This window comes from Thermobia domestica, chromosome 4 (assembly GCF_964235325.1).
Source record: "Thermobia domestica chromosome 4, izTheDome1.hap1.1, whole genome shotgun sequence".
Taxonomy (NCBI): Eukaryota; Metazoa; Arthropoda; class Insecta; order Zygentoma; family Lepismatidae; genus Thermobia; species Thermobia domestica.
Window position 1 is genome coordinate 193,657,549 of NC_137457.1, and position 21,582 is coordinate 193,679,130.

The 21,582-nt window shown below is 36.5% G+C and overlaps 1 long non-coding RNA gene across 2 annotated transcripts in view; it reads left to right on the top strand.

Annotated features, from left to right (window-relative positions):
- Positions 1 to 21,367, top strand: part of LOC145683421 (uncharacterized) — a 199,349-nt gene extending 177,982 nt beyond the window's left edge. For both annotated transcript variants that reach the window (XR_014131088.1, XR_014131087.1), the window contains one exon: positions 21,209 to 21,367. This is a non-coding gene — a long non-coding RNA (uncharacterized LOC145683421). The remainder of the gene's footprint in view (positions 1 to 21,208) is intronic.
- The last annotated feature ends 215 nt before the right edge of the window (positions 21,368 to 21,582 follow it).

A 21,582-nucleotide genomic window follows, 5' to 3' on the forward strand; every position in this document is an offset into this window, starting at 1 on the left:
CTCGGTATACCGGAATGTTATTACATACAACATGATATTTGAAATTAGATTCGGTATGGTCGTACGTTTACGAGGTGAAAGGCCGATCAAATGAGATATCCGAGGGTCTAAGGGCAAATCCCGAGACATTTCTTATAGAGGCTTTTGTGGTGCGAGGCCGTAGTAACAGGGGTCTAGTGGCGAATCTCCCAACTTGCCGCAGTCTAGTAGGTATATAAATTTATTTGCGTAATAACTTGAAATCGCATGGATGCCTGTGGACAAAATTGCTTAAGTAGCCACGAAAAATGACAATCCTTAAAAAATTAAAAAGGGAACAAAATGAACTCTTGAATGAGTTGTATATTATGTTTGCGCAGGGGCAAATCCAAAACGGACTCGTGGAGGGGGCAGCCGATGGATTCTTAGGGGAACGGTTGGGGATGCTAGCAGTGAAAAATTAATTAGATGATCTGAAATTGCCACAAATTAGTACTAAAGTACACTGTTAATGATGCCGCTGGGTAAAGCGTAGCACTAATAACGACTTTTCACCCTCGCCCTGGAACCGCCTATGTGTTTGCATGAATGATATAGTTCCTTATACAACCTATGCAGACTTAATAGTCGTGGATTACTAATTATAAATATATGTATTACTGCTCCAGGCTGCATATGGTGTTTTGTATACACATACAGCTACATTAATACAGTAATTTTAATTCATGAATTAACATTTAGAACTTTATCTCTACTACAATTATTAATACTAACTGGGGTGGTACGCTCACAAAGAAACGTAGTTTTAAAGAAAGAAAAAAAGATAATCAAGAGCATGAAAAGGAAGTTGCTCCTTAATTGAATTTGATCTGCATTTTATGGGCTGTTCTATTAGCTATGGCCTAGCCCATCACGACAAGGAAATGGACTGATTCAGTAACCACAAAAACTCAGAAAGAATTAGAAAAGTAAGCAGCCTGAGCCTAATGAAGAAGTTTCAGTGACCACAATAACTCAGAAAGAATTAGGAAAGTAAGCAGCCTGAGCCTAATGAAGAAGTTTCGGCTTGAATCTAAGATTTCATCTCACCATTTGACTAGTGTTACAGAAAAGAAACGACAAATTTCCATCAGGACGACAGCTTTATAACAGATTTACAGCTTCTCGGTCGATTATTTCGACTAGAATCGAATCTGACAATAAGAGACTGCTCTCCCTAAACTCGACAGTTTTAGACAATCAAATTTGAAGTAATTGTGAAATATTAAGATACAAAAACAAAATATCAACAGTATGAAGAGAACGCAAAGCTGTCACATGATCACATACCACAAGTGTCTTAAATCTTATTTTAAACATAAGATTGAAAATAACTTTGTCAATAATTTGGAATTTTCTGACACGGAGTTTCAGATCCGGATCTAAAATCCAAAATCTCGCATCCGGATCCAGTGTCCGGATATTTGGTTCCAAAGATATCCGGATCTGGCCAATCCTAATAATTATTCTCCGAATGGATTTGTGTACAAGGTAGTTTTGTTAAGTTTAACAGCAGGTCTAAAATAAGCCTCTTGAGAGCGGCTATTTGTTAAAAAATACATAACGATCGCTTTTGGCTGTTCCAAGGATCTGTCATAGCAGCTTGGTAAAAAAATCAGCTTAGCATAACAACAAAAACACGTTTCTCTTATATGTTAAAAATAAAAGTACAGAAAGGAAAAGTAAAAGCTTTGTAAGGTGAGTGTCGGGGGACGCCGAATTCTACTTCACCTCGGGCAACGAAATTTCTAGCTACGGCTCTTCGCTCCAACACTTATCGGTCATTCAGTGTTTCATCTCTTACCTACAACAACGTAGTTTGTTTAACCTGTTATACCAGAACGTTTGGAAAGAACCTCTTAGTGTGACTTATTGATAGCAATGCAATATATTGACAGAATGCCAGTCTTCAGTTTAGCAACGAAGCTGCCCTTAGGCGAAATATCACGTGGGTCTCTACTTTTGTCTGTGCCTTGTAAATCGTAATATTTTGTTTAAAAGCAAACAGAAAAAGGTCAGATTTTTTGTTCTTTGTAGAACAACTGATAAGACGTTTCTGTGTTTTACACAAATTATTTTTGCCAAATTGCTGTTTGAGGCATTTTTGCATTATACATTATAAAACAACATATCCAGATTCAGAGAAGCCCACAGAAATTTTAAAGAAGAACGAAAAATGTCTATATTATTCAGATGCTTTATTATTATTATTATTATTATTATTATTATTATTATTATTATTATTATTATTATTATTATTATTATTATTATTATTTACCAGAGTTAGTAGAACAGCTTCCCTTTGTTGATGAAAATCGTAATGTGACAATTATTAAAAGTAATATGACTGGGTCTAGAGACAGAAGAGAGTGGATCTTATTGCCAGATATAAAAATGAGAACAATGACTACGTATGAAATAAGCAAACGTATTGATTGCACCTTCTTAAAAGAAAAATTAGTATAATTACAAAAAATGAATTCATTGAAAAACTCTGGGGTAGTAAGTGCACCTTCTTAAATCCACTTGAGAGCACATAGGTCCCAATTCAAGTAAAGCTCACGTGTGGGAGAGCCGAGTTCGATTCCCAGTTGGACCTCATAGGATTCGGATTTCACGTTAATCTGTAAGTCCACGTCTCATATAGCCTCGCTGCTCACAGGGACGTTAAACTCAAAATCAACTCAGCTCAAGTAAAGTTAAAAGAACGATAATGTTTTCAACAGTTTTGGCGAATGAAATTTTATGTTAAATGAAACAGCATATCTGATAATGGAAGCATCGTCAGAAATAACGTATCCAATAGACCAAACATTTCGTGGAGAATTTCTCTCATTATAAATGAACCTATTGCAAGTCGATGTAAAAGCTGCGTAATGCAGAAATGCTATTTTATCGCATGTGAACTTGGGGCTTCTGGAAGCGCAAATATTGACCACACTTATTCGCATCCTTGATCATCATAAAATATAAAACCAATTTATATTTCATAACATTCACAGACGGCACGATCAAGCACTAAACCTATTGAAAACTTACTACGTAATAATTAATGAGTGATTGCACTTTTTCTCTTAAAGCTCATGGTATAGGCTATCATAACATAAATTGTTACTCATGTGGTATATGTGCTTATGTTTAGAAAGATTAATTTTTTTTAAATGATTGAAAGAATTTTTTACGTCCCACGGTTATGCCGGTTAGGCTAAAGGAGACGGTGATGATGAGTAATGAATGAAATGGTGGAATGAAGAGAGTGGGAGGAAACGGGAGAACCCCGAGGAAACCCACGCACACGGTGTTTGTCCACCACAAAGTTCACTTGGCGAAAGCAGGGTTTGAACCCGAGACCCCTAGCACCAGAGGTGAACGCTCTACCACTGAACCACCGCGGCCCGTAAAATGATTGAAAGAATTACGGTGGTCTCGAAGTGCCGCGTAGAAGACATGTAATTTATTAACCAGTCTCGGAATCCACTTTTTTTCTAAAGTTAACCGATGCACTGAAAGTGCCTCATTAACTTGCTTATTTACTTATTAGTCCGTTTTTATTTACTCTCATTCGCTTTTTACATGTTTAACTTCATTTTCCAATAACCTGGATGACTGGGACACACACACAAAAACATCGAAGACAGTTAAATTTCAAAAGCTCTCCCACACGGAATCGGACCCGGGACCCCTATATCAAAAGCTCACGTGCTAGCCACTAGAGCAGCGGGGAGGAGACCCACTCGGCCACAGAGTTAGGTTATGCTCTTTACATTTTTCATGCTATCTAAAGTATAGGCTAATCTTCAATTCACATTCCGATTTAGGTTTTCTAACGAAAATTGTTATATTGGAACTTCATTTGGATGTAGAGGGCCGCGGTGGCTCAGTGTAGAGCGTTCACCTCTGGTGCATGGAGTCCTTGGTTCGATTCCAACTCACGCAAAGTGAACTTTGTGGTGGACAAACAACGTGTGCGTGGGGTTCCTCGGGGTTACTCCCGTCTCTTCCACATTCTTCATTCCACCATGTTCCTTCATTTCTCATCATCAGTGTCTCCTTTAGCCTAGGCGGCATAAACGTGGGACGTAAAACTTAAAGATATCATTTCATTTAATTAGGATGTAAAATTCTGAGTTAATTAGCGTTGAAGAACTTCGCAGAACCATGTTGGTAAGAGGTGAAAGTTAATATTGATTTCTATTTTTCGCATATTTCATCTTTATTTCCCATTACTTTTCCATAAAATTTTAAAGAAATATTAGTTACTAACTTCTTTCTCCCAAGAACACTCAAAGAAAAGATACGTAACGAAACAAAGTTTATTGTGGAAAAATATCTTACAGTATAAGATCATTTTTTATTTTCAACACAGTTGTACCTGGAAGATCTAAAATAGTCCCCATCAGCATCGACGAAATTCTGTCAATGTTCTGGAAGGCCATGGATTCCTTCGCGGTAAAACTTAGTAGGCCGTGAAGCGGAGAAGGTATCAACTGCATTTTGCACCTCTATTAAAGATTTGAAATGGCGTCCTCTAGGGAGATTGTCCAAGGAACAGTCGTACTAGGTTAATTATAATGTATTTCGGATCAGTACGTTTAATGAACACTACCGAACCACGCGAAAAAAGGGTGTGTGTTAAACTTTTGGGATGATCCTAGATGTGTCTCGGAACTCTACAGTGTCACTGGAAATTGGGTATTTAATTTGACCAGCAAGTTTGCTATTCATTTTGAAAGTGACTTAACGAACCTTTCAAGCATTCTCTCTATATGCCAATAGTTCAGAAAAAATATTTAAAAAACAAACGCTATTTGTATATTACTGATGGACTTCTCGGAACGGGATTTTATAATGTTAAGTTCTTTTACTACGTCGAATATTTTTATCTGTGATCACTTTTCCTTCTCTTCTTCTGTCTTCTTTTCTCTCTCTGTCTCACTTCTGTACCTCTAACATATATCTATTCGTTTCAATTTTTCAATGAGAAGTTTCTCCCTACATTAAATATGAATCTCGTTTCGTCTCATTTTTATTCTTTCACTTTATTGATACTAATACATGCATATTTTAACATTAGAATTGTGCTCATGTTGCTGATTTTAATACGGGAGAAAAGAAACGAGAAGAGAGAGGGGTGGTCTTTTAACCAGACACGATTATGGGATAAGAATAGGTATATCGGATGGTCTACCTGAACGGTGTTATCTGTCACACTATTTTTTGTGTGTATAAGTTCAATAATTCACCATGAATAGAATCAACCAGAAGTGTTTCTGTAATGAGAACTAACAGCATGAAATGTGAAATCTCTTTTAACAAACTGTTGAGATTTGAGAGTCGACAAAGTTTACACTTTGTTGTACCGATTACCTTGAAACCCCTGTAGCCACAATTATCCCGAGATAGAGAGCTTATATTGAAAAGAATGACATTCTCAGCTAAATGCAGAAGTCTTTCAGGCTGAGAGAAAAGGAATGAAATCTTTCATTTCTTGTTCTATTATTCTTGTAGCTCAGAGTCTGTGCCAGAAGTACTGATAGAAATAAGGACAATGAATTATAAATATTTTGTAGAACATTCCACTTTAATATCACAGGAGTTTCATCTTCCGGTTTGCTTAGTTATGAAAAATATAGAGTATATTGCTATACTATGTAAACTACTTGTACGTCGCTGATTTGTGATGACAATCAGAAACACAAGTAAAAGGTAAATTAGAGTAATGGCTTTCTATTAAGGAGGATTCTATTAATAAATAGTTTTATTTTAACAAATTTTTGCCTTAAAATCCTTGTCAAGGTTCATCCTCTTCCACTTCAACCTTGTGTACGGAATGAAAGAACATAATTAGATTTTGATTTTTGATTCTGGTATATATCAAGCATAATTTCTCGGATCTAGCCCTGTAAGATATGTCGATATATCGATATCGTCGATGTCGATATTAACACATATCAACGTTCGATATCGTAAATATATCGACACAAGTAAAGTAAAAGGTAAATTAGAGAAATGGCTTTCTATTAAGGAGGATTCTATTAATAAATAGTTTTATTTTAACAAATTTTTGCCTTAAAATCCTTGTCAAGGTTCATCCTCTTCCACTTCAACCTTGTGTACGGAATGAAAGAACATAATTAGATTTTGATTTTTGATTCTGGTATATATCAAGCATAATTTCTCGGATCTAGCCATGTAAGATATGTCGATATATCGATATGGTCGATATCGATATTAACACATATCAACGTTCGATATCGTAAATATATCGACATCAGTATATCATAATCCTAAATTCTCGATATCGATCTTCGGAGAGGCGAGGTATAGGGAGCCCATAAGTCTTGCGATGGATGAAGAAATAAAACTTAATTTTTACGATAATGTCTTCTAATGACAATTGAAGACTATGGTGCAAAAAACCGTCAAGTCTAAAAATTGAAAGTGTAAAGGAGATCTTCACAAATGTTTCTCTTCATCCGATTTCTTTCGTACTTGGCACATATATACTAGACCGAAAATAAATCGACAGGTATTTTTTGTTTCTTTCGGAAAATAGGTTAAGGGGGCAAAGGGTCCCTTTTAAAAACGGGATCCCCTTGATTAAAAGGACCACATTAAAGAAACGAAACTCTGCAGATGCACAGATGACTTCAAAGTAGAAGATATGCGTTTTGTCGTTTTCGCGAGAAAAGGGTGTAAAGGCCCCGCACAATCCTGACGGAAATTGGATTTCGGCGAAACTGCTTGAAACCGTGGTATGTTGTAGATATGGTGTTCCTGAGAAGAAGCCTCAGTGGGCACAACCAGAAATCGCTGACCGTTTGGCAACTACAGGGCCACAGTTTTGCAAACAGCAGAAGGTAATGTTATTTTGGATTTCGGTGGAATTGCTTGAAACCGTGATATGTTGTAGATATTATGATCTGAGAGAGTGACTCAATTTGCACAACCATTAAACACTGACCTTTGGCCACTAGAGGATCACTTTTTTAAAAGAGCTGAAAGTAACGGTAGTCTGGATTTCGGTGGAATTGCTTGAAACCGTGATATGTTGTAGATATTGTGATCGTGAGAGAGAGACTCGATTTGGACAACCATTAATCACTGACCATTTGACCACTACAGTATCACTTCTTTAAAAGAGCTGAAGGTAACGGTATTCTGGATTTCGGTGCAATTGACTGAAACCGTGATATGTTCTAGATACTGTAATCAAGAAAAAAGTCTCAACAGGCAAGCCGCCAATGAATGATTGTTTTACAACTGGAGGGCCACTTTTTCTTTTGTTATTTAATTAGAACAGAAGGTAAACATAATCTGGATTTCGGTGCAATTGCTTGAAACTGTGATATGTTTACATATTGTGACCCTGAGAAAAACTCTCAATGGATACAACCACCAATCAGTGATCATTCGTTACTTACTGGGCCACATTTTTTTAAAACAGCAGAAGGTAAAGATACTCTGTAATTTTGGTAGAATTATATAAAACCCTGAAAAGTAGTATCCCACAACCCGGAAAAGAGATGGGGAGAGTAGCGACCAACATCATTTAAGAATAGACAACATCCAGATATTCATCTTTTTATTTTTATTTATTTATTTAGAAAACAACACAACAGGCTTAATGCCTAATTATAGTGTCGTATAATACATACATAGACATATATATGTTTACCCGTACAACTAATCAATCTTGCGGGACAAAGGAAAACCCCTGAAAGCACTACACATTTTTTCTCGGGATAACAACATCTACAATATATCACAGTTTCATTAATTTACACCGAAATCAAAATATTGTTATACCAAGCTGTTTTTAAAAAACTGAATTCAATTTTTGTGACCATTAAGAGTTTTCTCATAACGAGATCAACAACATATCTTAGTTTTACTCAACCTTACCGAAATTCAGAAATCATTATACTCGGCCGTTTTCAGGAAAGTAGCCTTGTAGTGACCAAACGATTAATGATTTGTGGATGTGTCCATTGAGACTTATTCTTAGGATGACAATATCCACACATATCACGGTTTCTGCCATTTTGACCGAAAACTAGATTATCGCCATATTCGACTCGGATGCTTTCAAAAAATATGTTTCGTAGTGACCAAACGGTCAGTGATTAGTGGATGTGCCTATTAAGACCTTTTCTCAGAATCACCATATCTACAACATATCACAGTTTCAATCATTTTTACCGAAATCAACAACATCATTTCGGTTACTATTAAAAAGTAGCCTCGTAGTGGCCAAACGGTCAGTGATTAGCGGTTATGCCCATTAAGAACTTTTCTCAGAATCACAAGATCTAGAGCATATCACAGTTTCAGTGCTTTATACCGAAATGCAGAACAAGACCATCTTCCGTTACTTTCAAGAAAGTGGCCTCGTAGTGGCCAAACGGTCAGTGATTAGTGGTTGTGACTATTAAGACCTTTTCTCAGGATCACAATATCTATAACATATCACAGTTTCAGTTATTTTTACCTAAATCCAGAATATCACCATTTTCGGTTACTTTCAAACAAGTGGCCTCTTAGTGTTCAAACAGCCAGTGATTATTGGCTGCGCCCCTTAAACCTTTTCTCAGAATCAGAATATCTAAAACATATCACAGTTTCAGTCATTTTTACCGAAATACAGGCCATCAACATTTTCGGTTGCTTTCAAAAAGTGGCCTCATACTGGCCAAACAGTCGGTTATTATTGGTAGTGCACATTAAGACTTTTTCTCAAAATCACAAGATCTACAACATGTCACAGTTTTAGTCATTTTCACCGAAATCCAGAACATCGCCATCTTCGGTTACTTTCAAAAGAGAGGCCTCGTAGTGGTCAAACGATCAGTGTTGTGCTCATTAAGACCTTTTCTCAGAATCACAATAACTACAACCCATCACGGTTTCAAGCAATTCCAATGAAATCCAAAATAACGTTAAGGTCTGCTGTTTGCAAAAATATGGTTCTGTAGTTGCCAAACGGTCAGTGATTGGTGCTTGTGCTTATTGAAACTTTTTCTCTGTATCACAATATCTACAGCACGTCACAGTTTCAGTCATTTCCATTGTATTCCAGTATATCACTATCTTTGGCTGTTTTCAAAAAACTGGCCCTGTAGTGGCCAAAAAGTCAGTGATTGGTGATTATGCCCTTTAAGACTTTTTTCGTAATCACAATATCTACAACATCACGGTTTTAGTCATTTTGTCCGGTATCTCGAATGTCGGTTTCTTCGGGTTTTTTTCAAGAATGTGGCCTTCTGGTGGCCAAACGGCCAATGATTTGTGGTTGTGTTCATTGTGACTTTTTCTCAGAACATCATATCTACAATATAAGACGGTTTCAATCAATTCCACTGAAATCCAATTTCCATAAAGATTGTGCTGGGTCCTTTCCCATTTCGAAGGAGCATTGCCTCTGCAAAACTTTTCTCTTAAAAACGGCAAAACCTGTATTTTATACTTTGAAGTCATCTTTGAATCGACAGAGTCTCGTTTCTTTAATTTGGTCCTTTTAAATCAAGGGAACCCTTTGCCTCCCTTAACCTGTTCTCCGAAAGAAACAAAAAACACGTGTGCAGTTATTTTCGGTCTAGTATATGTGTTCCAAATTTGAAGAGAAACCCTTGTGAAGCTATCTCCTTTATAATTTCACTTCTAGGACTTGACAGGTTGTTTGCTCCAAAGCCTACAATTTCTTATTACCTCAGATTGCATTGTAAATAAGTGCACTTGCAAATTTGAATATTATATACTGTAATTTCTTGGCCGATACAATTTTTTGTCCCCGAAAAACAAGAATAAACCTGTTAAAAACAATTTTCCAAACTTTCTCCCAGAAATTATCATAATAAAGTATTTTGTTCCTCTCTCAGTGAGATTTGCATCAATTTTTCCTTTAGGGCCACTCATTGACAAAAGGTGCACACATGACCGCTATATGCAGACATGCTCTTAGGTGGGTCAGAAATTTGGAGAGTAAACGATTTTTTAATAATAATAATAATAATAATAATAATAATTGTTATTAACAATAATAATAATAATATTTTTATAACAATTAGGTTTACAACTAGAGTCCCATCTCTTTATCCTGCATGAGGGGCCCGCTAGTCACCAAAGCCACTGGTGTTCCATATTCTGTGTTTGTCCCTCTTTCCGTGTCGTGTGGATGTTTGTTTTTGTGCTGTTAGGCTTTTATATTAAACCTTTACATGATGTAGCCTTTTTCTTTTTTACGAGATTTTCTTTTGGAAAAAGGAAAAAAAATGCTTTCCTCTTATGTCTGTTTCTTGCCATTCACCTTGTTTGAACTGCTTAAGTAAGATGATTTTGTAACTTTTATGTCATCCATTGCCCTCACGATAATAAAATGTTTAGTTTTAACAATTTATTTTATTCTCTTATTTGAAGTTTGCCACACTGTTATATTTGTTACAAAATTGAGGCTTGGTCCAGCGCCTTTCGAATTCGCAACCAACCCAACCGCCGAGATTTTTGGGTTGCCTGCTGTTGTAGGAAAACGAGAATTGCAATTATTAATGCACTTTTGGAGTCGCGTATACCTTGGAGCTGGATGGAATGCCTTTGTATGGAACAGACTTTGGTGTTTAAAATTGATTGTGCAATTTTGTACGTGACTGATCAAAGCAGATTATCCGGTCCACGAGCTGGCAGATATACACCTCATTTATGGAGAAGCAAGAGGTAATAGCCCAGAGGCGAGGCATTTATATCGTGACCATGACCCTTGTGACCTTCAAAGGATATTAATTTCTCAGTATTTTTCTATGCCTCAATATTCGCCTTCGAGAGATAAGATCTCTTCAATTTCCTCTAGTCGAAATCGGAGGAAATCGCAAAATCTGGACAGTTGAATTTCAAGACCACGTACTGGGAATGATCAGAGATTGTCCTGAAACTAGAAGCAGCCATATGTATGGCGCGAAAATACACATGCAACTCTAGTGAACCATCAGCAGCAGAGATTTAGAGTGAGTGTGCTGTGCGGTATGTGGATAATATTGTGTTAGAACTTTGTTTATTATCAGCCGCCTTGTGGGTGTATGTATCTTTTATTGTTATGTAGTGTTCTTCCAAAATTGTTAGAACATGTGTCTTAGAACATAATACAGTAGTTGTGATCTCAGCATGACTGTGCTCCGGCACATTTTGACAGGAATATTCAGATCTACCTAAATGAAACGCTTCCAGATCGTTGAATTGGGAGAGGAAGACCTGTGTTATGAGCATCTCGTTCACCCTAATTCGCGCCCCTTGATTTGTTTTCTTTGGGGGAGGTATGAAACGCTGTTTGTATGCAACACCAGCGACGACATCCGAAAATCTTGTTTCTCGAGTTAATATATCTGTAGCAGTAATCCCCAAAATTTCAGGTGTGTTTGGCCGCACGCGGAAAAATTTGCTTGGCCGATGTAACGTGGTTAACGGTGGACAATATCACACTATGAACTGTTATTTTTCTTAGCTGTCTCGTGAACACATACTGCATTGAACAAATATCGTAGTGCACAAAGTAACTCTGAGTATTTCACAGTTATCCTAGTAAGTATGAAAGAATAAATCAGTAGTTTGAAACTGTATTTCTTTGCATGATTGTGCAACACTTACAACAGCTTGTGTTTCGTCTAGTTTCATTGGTACTGTGCACGGAATTATTATCCCTCAGGGAATTACACATTCCGACGAGGAAATCCTTTTATGCAGCTTACTTTCACCCAAATTGTATTCTTCTGGAATTTGGGGAAAACACTGTTGTCATGTAAAGGATCCCTGTAGACCTACTCTCATTCATCGTGCATGATCTTTGTCACCTGACTGTTTTATGCACAGTAGCTATGTAAATATACATAAAATGCGGTGATGTTAGTCCGTTTCGGTTAAAGTCTTCCATCTCTTTCCCTCGAATTCTAAGTGTTTTAAATTCAACGATATAGGTCCACTATAACTTTCGACTGCTGAAGCCTTGTTCTTGATTGTTGTTCAGTTTCCTCATTCAACGTTTGATAAAACAATTGAAGGAATACTCCAGTTTCTTTGCAAATCACCCTGGCACCACCACTGCACTACATCCTTTCGTAGACCAATGGAGTCTACGAGCAAAAATAATGGACACTCCCTTTTGCCCAATTTCGATCCGATATTTTGTTCTCGAGTATGGGTGTTTTTCCATTTTTCCAAACATTTGCGGGTATCCAAAGCTCCGAGCCATTTCCACTCCCTGGTTTGTCTATACTTTTCATTGTTTTTTACGGAGACAGGAATCTCCTCCTGGCATTTACTACATTAATTATCATATACCATATACGCCCCTGTCTGTCAGTTTCTCTCTATCTCTCTCTCTCTCTCTCTCTCTCCATATATATATATATATATATATATATATATATATATATATATATATATATATATATATATATATATAGTATGGGCGCCCTTTTGGTAGACTTGTCCACCGCTCTCATCAGTATCCCAGCACGGGCCTGATAGCAAGGGAGTTGTTGCTATTTATCTCAATACAGAAATAAGGAGTCGATAGGTTTAGCTGATGATGACGGATATACTTAGGCCTTTTGAATATATCACCAATTCTCTTTCTATTCGGTATCGTTAACACTAATTTAATTTTGTGTAAAGTTTCATCTCGATGAACTGAGTGAATGGGGCCAACATCATATTTCCACCCGAAATGTCTTATGGTTTTTAACATTTGTGTAACAATGCACTTTTAATTAACGTAAACCTAGCTCCAACAAGAATATTCTCTTTTGCTTTTTCAAGTTTGTGTAAAAAGCACAACTTTTTCAACACTACAGATCATCAGCACTAACTGTACCCTAATTTTGGCTTACTTTAAAATCAATGGAGGTGTGGGTGAGGTCATGCTCACTGACACGTTTGATAAAGAAACGACGGAAAATGATTCAAAGAAAGAATTTATTATTCTTCTTAAGCTATCTGCAAGCAAAAATTTAAATTCCGAAACGAAACCATACACCATCGAATGCTATACTAAGTACGTTCTTTAACATTTATTTGAAATATAATGATAATTTATACATTTATTCAAACAATTATAGGTTTCTTATATATAAACAATATTAGAACAAGTGTCAAGTGGGTGATGACTCCCCCTACTAGGGAGCTTTGGCTACTACATGAAAAATGTTCTTTAGGGTCCTCAGAATAAAAAGTAATTGTTGGTCAATATATAAATGCAAATGTGGCTCCTGGGGCTCTTTAACTCTTTAGCACCCGAGTATATTTACAGATATCGATGGGATCTCTTTAAATGACCGTAGATCAGACCGTTAGTACAAAACTGGAATTAAGCTATACCTCGATCGATTGTAAGACTGTAGAATTTCAGTTTACGTAATGAACAAGACCCTTCTGAATCCAACGAAAAAAAAACAATTGAGGGATATTTAACAAAATTTCCCTTAAAATCGTCCCTTGTCACGATTATTTTAATTATTACGTGGCAACGCTGCAAACTAGGTGAATAATAAAATGTATTTATGTGTCCCATCTTCTGTTCAGCTCAAACTGAAAATTCCATCTTGATCTATCAAATAGCAGGAGGCAATATGATTTTTATAGTTTTCACAGAGATCATAATAATAGATGTTCATGGAAGTACGAGTATGACTTTGTGTCAATGTTTCGACAATCAGTGCAAAACTAGAACAAGTTATACCACGATCAATTTGTAAGGATATTGGCTATCAGTTTACATAATGAACGAGTCAATTATGTGCACAAAGGAAAAATAATTGAGGGATTCTTAAAGGAGCAGTTCGAGTTAAAAACAAGTTTGGTGCAATAGAAAGAGAAACAAAAAATAAGAGACCCGTATTTTTTATATCTTGATAGGCCGTCTCGTTCAGCTTCTACAGGCATTTATTTTTGATGAATCGTAAATGATGACGTCATCGGTGGGATATGGGAGAAACTCAATGTGAGTCAGCAACCATTCCCTTGTACGCAGCTGATAAACCTTTAATAGTGCATTTGATTTAATAGATTGTGTTTTGGATTTGTTAGCAGTCTTGCTTTGTGTTGAATTCTTGAGGGTCGTTTTTGTTAGTTGTTTTTCCTATAGCATTAGTATAAAAAAGAGTAGAGAGAGAGCAGTAATTACGTTTCTTGTGCGAAAAAGTGTTTCGTCCAGACATGTTTTTAGGGTGGCACTGTCTCCCGGAGCTCTGAGAGATTCCCCACTAGGAGACCAAAATAATACGTCTATAATGTAAAAAAAAAAATATATATATATATATAATAGTACTGTGTAAAAATAATGTGCCTCTTCGAATACTAAGTGTCCCTTCCCCCCCCCCCCCGGATATTTTTCTGAAAGAAACACTAGTGTGAAGTAGAAAACACGTGTTAGTACAGCGCGTGCTGTGTCTGTGAAGTAAAGTAGAAATGCCTAACACCTCTTTGTTTTCGGTTGTAATTCTTGTGCAATTGAAGCTGAGGACGTAAAGTATCTTGTCTTACGTTTCTAAGTCCTGAGAAATCACCAGATCGATAAAGAAAATCAATGGGAAAATAATGTACCAAATAAAATCACTCGTGTTCCAAACATCTTGAAGAGCCTGCCTTCGAGAAGTCAAGTTTACTGAAAGAAAAGTTAATGCCAGTGGCGGATCTAGGCTGGGGCCGGGGGCCTAGGCCTCCCAGTTTTTGAGTGACAAAATTGTTTTAAGCTATTATTTAGATATTTTTGAAAGTTTTTAGTAAACATGATATACATATCATAGTCTGGGTTCTGACTCCCCCCCCCCCCTGAGTTTTTACCGTCAAGATCCACTTCTGGCTAATGCCAGGAGAATTATTTACACGCAAACTGAGAAAGAATGCTGTTCCAAGTATATTATTGAAAGCTTTAAAATCCGAACCATTGAACAAGCACCGATCTATGTCCAGTTACCAACGTACACAAATATCGTACAAGACGCAATTGACGGTTGTAGTCAAGACGAGGCATTAGAGGGTAATAAAGATGATGTCACTCATGATTCTGAAGATATTGCTTTAGAAATAAACTATACAATGTGAATTAGGGAGTGAAATATACCGGCTTGTAGAAGGTATCAGTGACGATGACTGTTCCTCAAGACATTGATCCATCGTTTAATTTCTCTGTATCATGTGACAATGATGATGAAACGGGTAATGAGAGTTGTTCCGCGGCCAGCTATGAGAATAAAAGAAATTTAACCGGTGAAGTGTTTTTCGTATTCTGGCAAACTTTACAGATGTTATTTCATTTTATCCTCATATGTTACGCTCCTGTATACCTTGAAGCACAAAATTATAGGGTCAGCGTTAAAAATTGCAACAAAACGTGAAAATGAACATACTTATGTTTGGGAATCGGAAGAATGATTAAAGAAAAGGTACTTAGGTGTTGCAGCAATCTCGTCCGCCATCTATTTACATATATATTTTTTTTTTTTTTTTGAAACGCTGAACTCATTCTTTATAGGATATGTTTTTATAATATTATAAAAACGTTTGTACAGCCCACCATCAGATATCATTTTGTACATGCAGATGATATTTGTAAGTCTTTGCAATCAGTTCTGGAAAAGGAAACCGCATTTAGAACGTGCCACCGCACCTCTCACAAACGAAATGCATGGCACTGTGTAGTATGTATTGTAAGCCTGCTCTCGCTCTTTGCCCACCTATGACGTCATCACAAAATCTTTCTTCCTCTGTTAGTCGCTAACGACTGAACGTATCGCGATCAAACAAACACCATTCCTTTTAGAATTTTCAACTCTACAAATGGAAATAAATTGTAAAAAATGCATTTCTAAGTCGAACTGCTCCTTTAAGAAAGTTTTGCCAGAAAAGTCTCTTTTTGGTATTCTTTTAGTTATTACGTGGCAACACTGCAAGCTAGGCCAATAATAAAATGTATTTATTGGCACTATATTCTGTTCAATTAAACCTGAAATTTTCGTTTAGATATAGGAAATAGCAGCAGAGGATATACGTATTTTCTAATCTCCACAGTATTCATAATAATTTATTTTCATTTAAGTACAAGTATGACTTTGTTTTAAAGGTCCATTTTTTTTTCCTATAGAAAGCAGGTGATACAAATTATTCCTTTTGATTTTCTCATTCGTTTTAATATGACGGATTCCCAGTACCGAGAAATCCACCAAGAAGTTCGTATGTTTTTTTTGGGGGGGGGGTCTATTGGGTAACAGAAAATACTTCAAAGTAGTAATCTTACTGTTGTGCGGTTACGTTAGGTTCTTTTGAAAATACTTGTTGTTCTGGTAATCACACTTAATATAATATGTAATATATAATTTTAATTGCCTAATATTAAACAATTTGATATATTCTTTGTGTTGTTACTCGTCTCTAAGTCGATAATAGTAGCACATTCGCTCTGAAATCCATGTTCTCAGTTATTCTGAAGAAGAATGACAGACAAAAAGAAGGCAGTCAGACAGACGACAATTGCCAAAAAAAAAAAAAAAAAGGATTGCTGTTGTGAAAAAGCTAAAATTCTGTGTGACACACTACACATAAAACAAAACTGACATGAGGACGACAAATTTTAATTTGGAAAAGCTTTTATAAAAACTTTCAGGTTAAAGAACTGCGGCAAGCGAATGATATTGCAACATGACAGCGCTTACCATCAATTTTCATCGACATTCCTACAGAATACGACACAAGGAAACACGGTTTATCCCTGGGACTACCAACCTTTCACTAAATTACCACGATTGCTAAGTTAGTCTGAATCAGGTATGGGAGAAAATTGTACACTTTTAGTGGATAATTCACCATATTTGGAGCGTACTGCTATAGGATATTATGTAGCAGACATCCTATTTAACGATTAGCAGTGCGTACTTTGCCAAAAATAAAGCTAATGATTATCACAGAAAAAGGGAAAGGATGTTTCATGAGAAATTCTATGACATGTATCACTAGAATAGCTGAACATGGCCTTAAAGGAACGATAGGGAAATTAATCACTACTGGTACAGATTCAAAAAATGGATTTCATAGAAGCCGAAATGAGGTACCGTATCACGTACAATACCGTTGAGCTGAAATTGGTCATGGAAGAAACACATCCAAAGATAGAATCATTGAAGGTGCATTCTGTGCAGATGTGCCAGTAAGAGTTTTGATTATTGAATCCGATTTACTGTTACTGCGAGCTGTTCTTAATCACCTCCTAAGAGTGTGAGTTCCTTCGTGACCGCCCATGGCGGGAAAGCTACATTCCAAGACTCCAGATGTACATTTCTCATGCTGTTTACATATACCCTTTCAACTCGAAATGATACGTAAATCCTAGGAAATTATCCCATCAAATGGGGGAGAACACCAATAAATCTTGTAAGACTGATAGATGGAGGTAAACATCGCCTTCAACAATATAATCATACGTTGCTTTTTCTAATTCAAGTATTTATGAATATGAAGATAAGTGGCCCGTACGGTTTTGCAGAGTTATTAATTTGTACTGTTTATAAGATACTCACTGTAATAACTAAGAGCATGTGTTTTGACATGAACCATGGTGAACTATGGTACACTTGAATCAGTTGAAAAAATATCTTGCGTTAAAAATTTGGAGACATGGGTTTTCCGAAAACTTTGGCCAGAATTACTTGCAGCTAAATGGATAGATATAAACTAAAAGTGGAGACGATGTAAGTCTCAGCCCTTGGAATGTAACAATTTTGCCGTGGGCAGCCCCGAAAACTCAGATGCTTGTCGATGGTGATTAATTAAAGTTCGCAGTATCAATAAAGCTGCTTCAGTAAACAAAACACTTACTGACATACCTGTACACAGTGCGCTTTCAACGAATTTATCTTTAGGTATGTTTCTTCCATGAACAATTTCACTTCGACGACCTGGTACAAGTTGCGGTACTTCATTTCGGCTGCTATGAGAACCGCTTGTTGAATTCGTAATCAGGGTTGAATTCAGGGAGTAGCCCGGGAGGGAATCTCCCCCCGAAAAAATTTCATTCCGCCACGGAGAAACTAAAACAAAATCAGTCACAAAAAGTAGAAATTACTTCACATAATTATTTGCTTTCTTTCCGTGCACGTGCAGACGAAATCCAATCTCTCAATATACATATAAATGACGCAGACCCATTCTATATAAATATTAAACATGTAATATCTAAGATAGAATACAAAATAGCCAATAAAACTTGTATTTCTTAACGCTATGACCGAGTTTGGCAGAACATGAAATTGTCAACTGTTGAAGAAAGCTTTGTATTTTAGTAGGTACTATACTCTCGCCCTATATTGTATATTAGTAGGTAGCACTAGCACAGGTTGAGATAGGAAAGGAAAGATAGGGAATATCTTTCGATCATTCCATATGATCTCTGATGTCAACAGACTTCAGTTCTTGAAAATGTACAGTTCTTGCATTATTTGAAATAGGGCACCTAAATCCCATTTCTCGCATCGGAAGTAATAGACGTAAATGTGTTTTACGATTATTAAAGTAAACACACCTTTCTTTAATTAAAAATAATTCAGTTAAAGGGAGAGATTCAGAGGGCGTCATTTAGAGGGATCAGGGAGGAACAGTTATCCCTCAGGGTTAGAGACTTATATAGATTTATCAATATGATAGTAGTATATAAGTGAAAGATTGCTATTGAAGGTGATGAAGATCCTGCTCAGAGCCGTGCCATGGGGGAGGGGCAAGCGGGGCGACGGCCCCGGGCGCCGAAGTAAGGGATGCAAAATTCGGGACGGAAAAAGAAAAGAAGGAAAGAAAAAAGACAGGAATGAAACACATGTGCACATATTATATAAAATGAAAGGAAAAAAGTAATGAAAAGTCCTCAAAATCAAGGAAAAGCATGGTTTACTTTTTAAAATTTTCTCACCTTTCGCGGCTGGTCTGTCGACTTCACTCATATATACGGGGGTGCCGTCGTATACTCTCGCGCCAAGCGCTGATTTTCCACGACACGGCACTAATCCTACTGAAGATTTCGTAAACTAAACTATTGATGTGTATGCAGTGAAGAAACCAAGGCTAATATGCTTGATTTAGAGTCAGAAGTGTGAGAAAGAGTGAACTTTTTGTTAAGATATTTCTCTGTGTGTTTGTTTTAGGACAAAAAAATATTGAATTAATTTAAATCTTTTTAAAAACTTCTACATTAGTAACAAACAGTAACTACTGAATATAGGAAATAATAACAAAAATAGCTACTGAAAATAGCAGTTAAAGTTTAGTGTAAAATATTTTTGCCAGTCTTTATTTAATGCTTTAGATGAAATCAAACGATTGTTGTTTTAATTATAATTTCACATTGAATATTTATCAGCAATTAATCTCATCGTAATAGTAGTGAATCATCTTGCTATCGAATAGGTGTTCCTTTAATGACACGATCACCTCTTCCAGTGACACATGCCACTAGAGTTTCCCAAAAATCATCCTTTCCCTTTTATGTTGAGATCCCATTTCAGCTCACTTTTTCAGAAAAAACGCACTGCTCCACGTTAAACAAGATGTCTGCTACATACTGTCGTATAGCAGTATGCACTAAATATGGTGAACTATCTACTAAGAGTGTACAATTTTGCTCCATACATGATTCAGCAGACTGACTTAGCAATCGTGGTAATTTAATAAAACTTTGGTAGTCCCAGAGATAAACCGTGTTTGTTTGTGTCATATTCTGTAGGAGTTTGGATGCAGATTGATGTTAAGCGTTGCAGTTCAGTAGTGTCACTCGCTTACCGATAAAAATCGATTCTTATGCACACTGTGAAGATTAGAAAATACATATTGCTCGCTATTATTTGATGGATCAAGACAAAAGTTTTAGGTTAAGTTGATCATAAAACAGGACACATAAATACAGTTTATTATTCACGTAATTTCCAGAGTGTTGCCACATAATAATTGTATATTGACACAAAGTCATACTCGTACATTCATGAAAATCAATTATTATGAACTGTGAAGACAATAAAATACATATTTCCTCTGCTGCTATTTGGTGCATCAAGATGAAAGTTTCAGTCTAAGTTGATCATAAAGCAGGAAACACAAATGCACTTTAGTGCTGCCTCGTAATAACGAAAAGAATCCCAAGAAGGGACTTTTCTAGTTATATTTTCTTAAATATCCCTCCTTTGTAGCCATAAATGTCTCGTTCGTCAGGTAAACTGAAAGCCCCTTACAAATTGCTCGACTTATAACTATTTCCAGTGTTGTACTTACGGTCGGTACATTGACACAAAGTCGTACTCGTACGTCATGGAAATGAAATGAAATGAAATCTTTAAGTTTTATGTCCCACGGTTATGCCGATTAGGCTAAAGGAGACGGTGATTATGAGAGATGAGTGAAAATGGTGGAATGAAGAAAGTGGGAGGAAACGGGAGAACCCCGAGAAAACCCACGAGCACGGTGTTTGTCCACCACAAAGTTCACTTGGCGGGGGCTGGGATCGAACCCGGGACCCCAAGCACCAGAGGTAAACGCTCTACCACTGAGCCACCGCGCCCCCGTCATGGAAATCTATTAATATGTACTCTGAAAACTATATCAAACATATTTCCTCTGCTGCTATTTGATGTATTAAGATGAAATTTTCAGTTCAAGTTAAACATAAAATAGGACACCTGTATACATTTTATTATTCACATACTTTGCAGTGTTGCTACGTAATAACTGAAAGAATAACGACAAGAGACGTTTTCTAGGAAAATTTTCTTTAATATTTCTCAATTAGTGTTTCTTTAGAGACAAAAACGTCCCGTTGATTACGTAAACTGAAAGCCTACACTTAGAAATCTATCGAGGTATAAATAGTTCCAGTGTTGCACTAACGGTCTTATCTACGGTTATTTAAATTGATCCCATCGATGGCTGTAAACATATATATCTGCTAAAGGGTTAAGCGTCCCAGGACTCAGGTGTTGCACTGATATGTTGACCAAGAACTATTTTTAACCTAATGACCCTAAGGAACATTTCTAATATATTGGTAAAAGTTCTCTAGTGCGGGGGGAGTTACCACCCCTTGGCACTTGGTCTATATTATTTTATTGGTTATAACTAAATTTGTTAATTACGTACTGTAGTTTAAAACTAACATGTTATTTTCTTCTAATTGCAGTCTTTGCACGGTGAAAAATGCAGACATCCTTATTTGCAATTTACAAGATGTTGATCTAGTACCGTAGGAATAATATTTCACTATGAACTGGAAATATCGTGTAACGATATTGTGTTCCAAATCTTATGTATGAGAAGAAATAAACTTATATAAGCAGAACCTAATTTTGTTTTCTTACACCATCTTACCTAACAAATTTTCTATTGAAATAAAAAAAAGTTAAGTACATTGTAGAATGAACATGAATTTCCGTAGATTGCCAAAGGTAAGTAAAAATGCATTTAATAATTTTCGAATATAGCAACTAGAATTGGTACTTTTAATCCAATGTTCCCGGGATTGCTGCAAGTGTGAGTATTGCTGTTCTGAGCTTT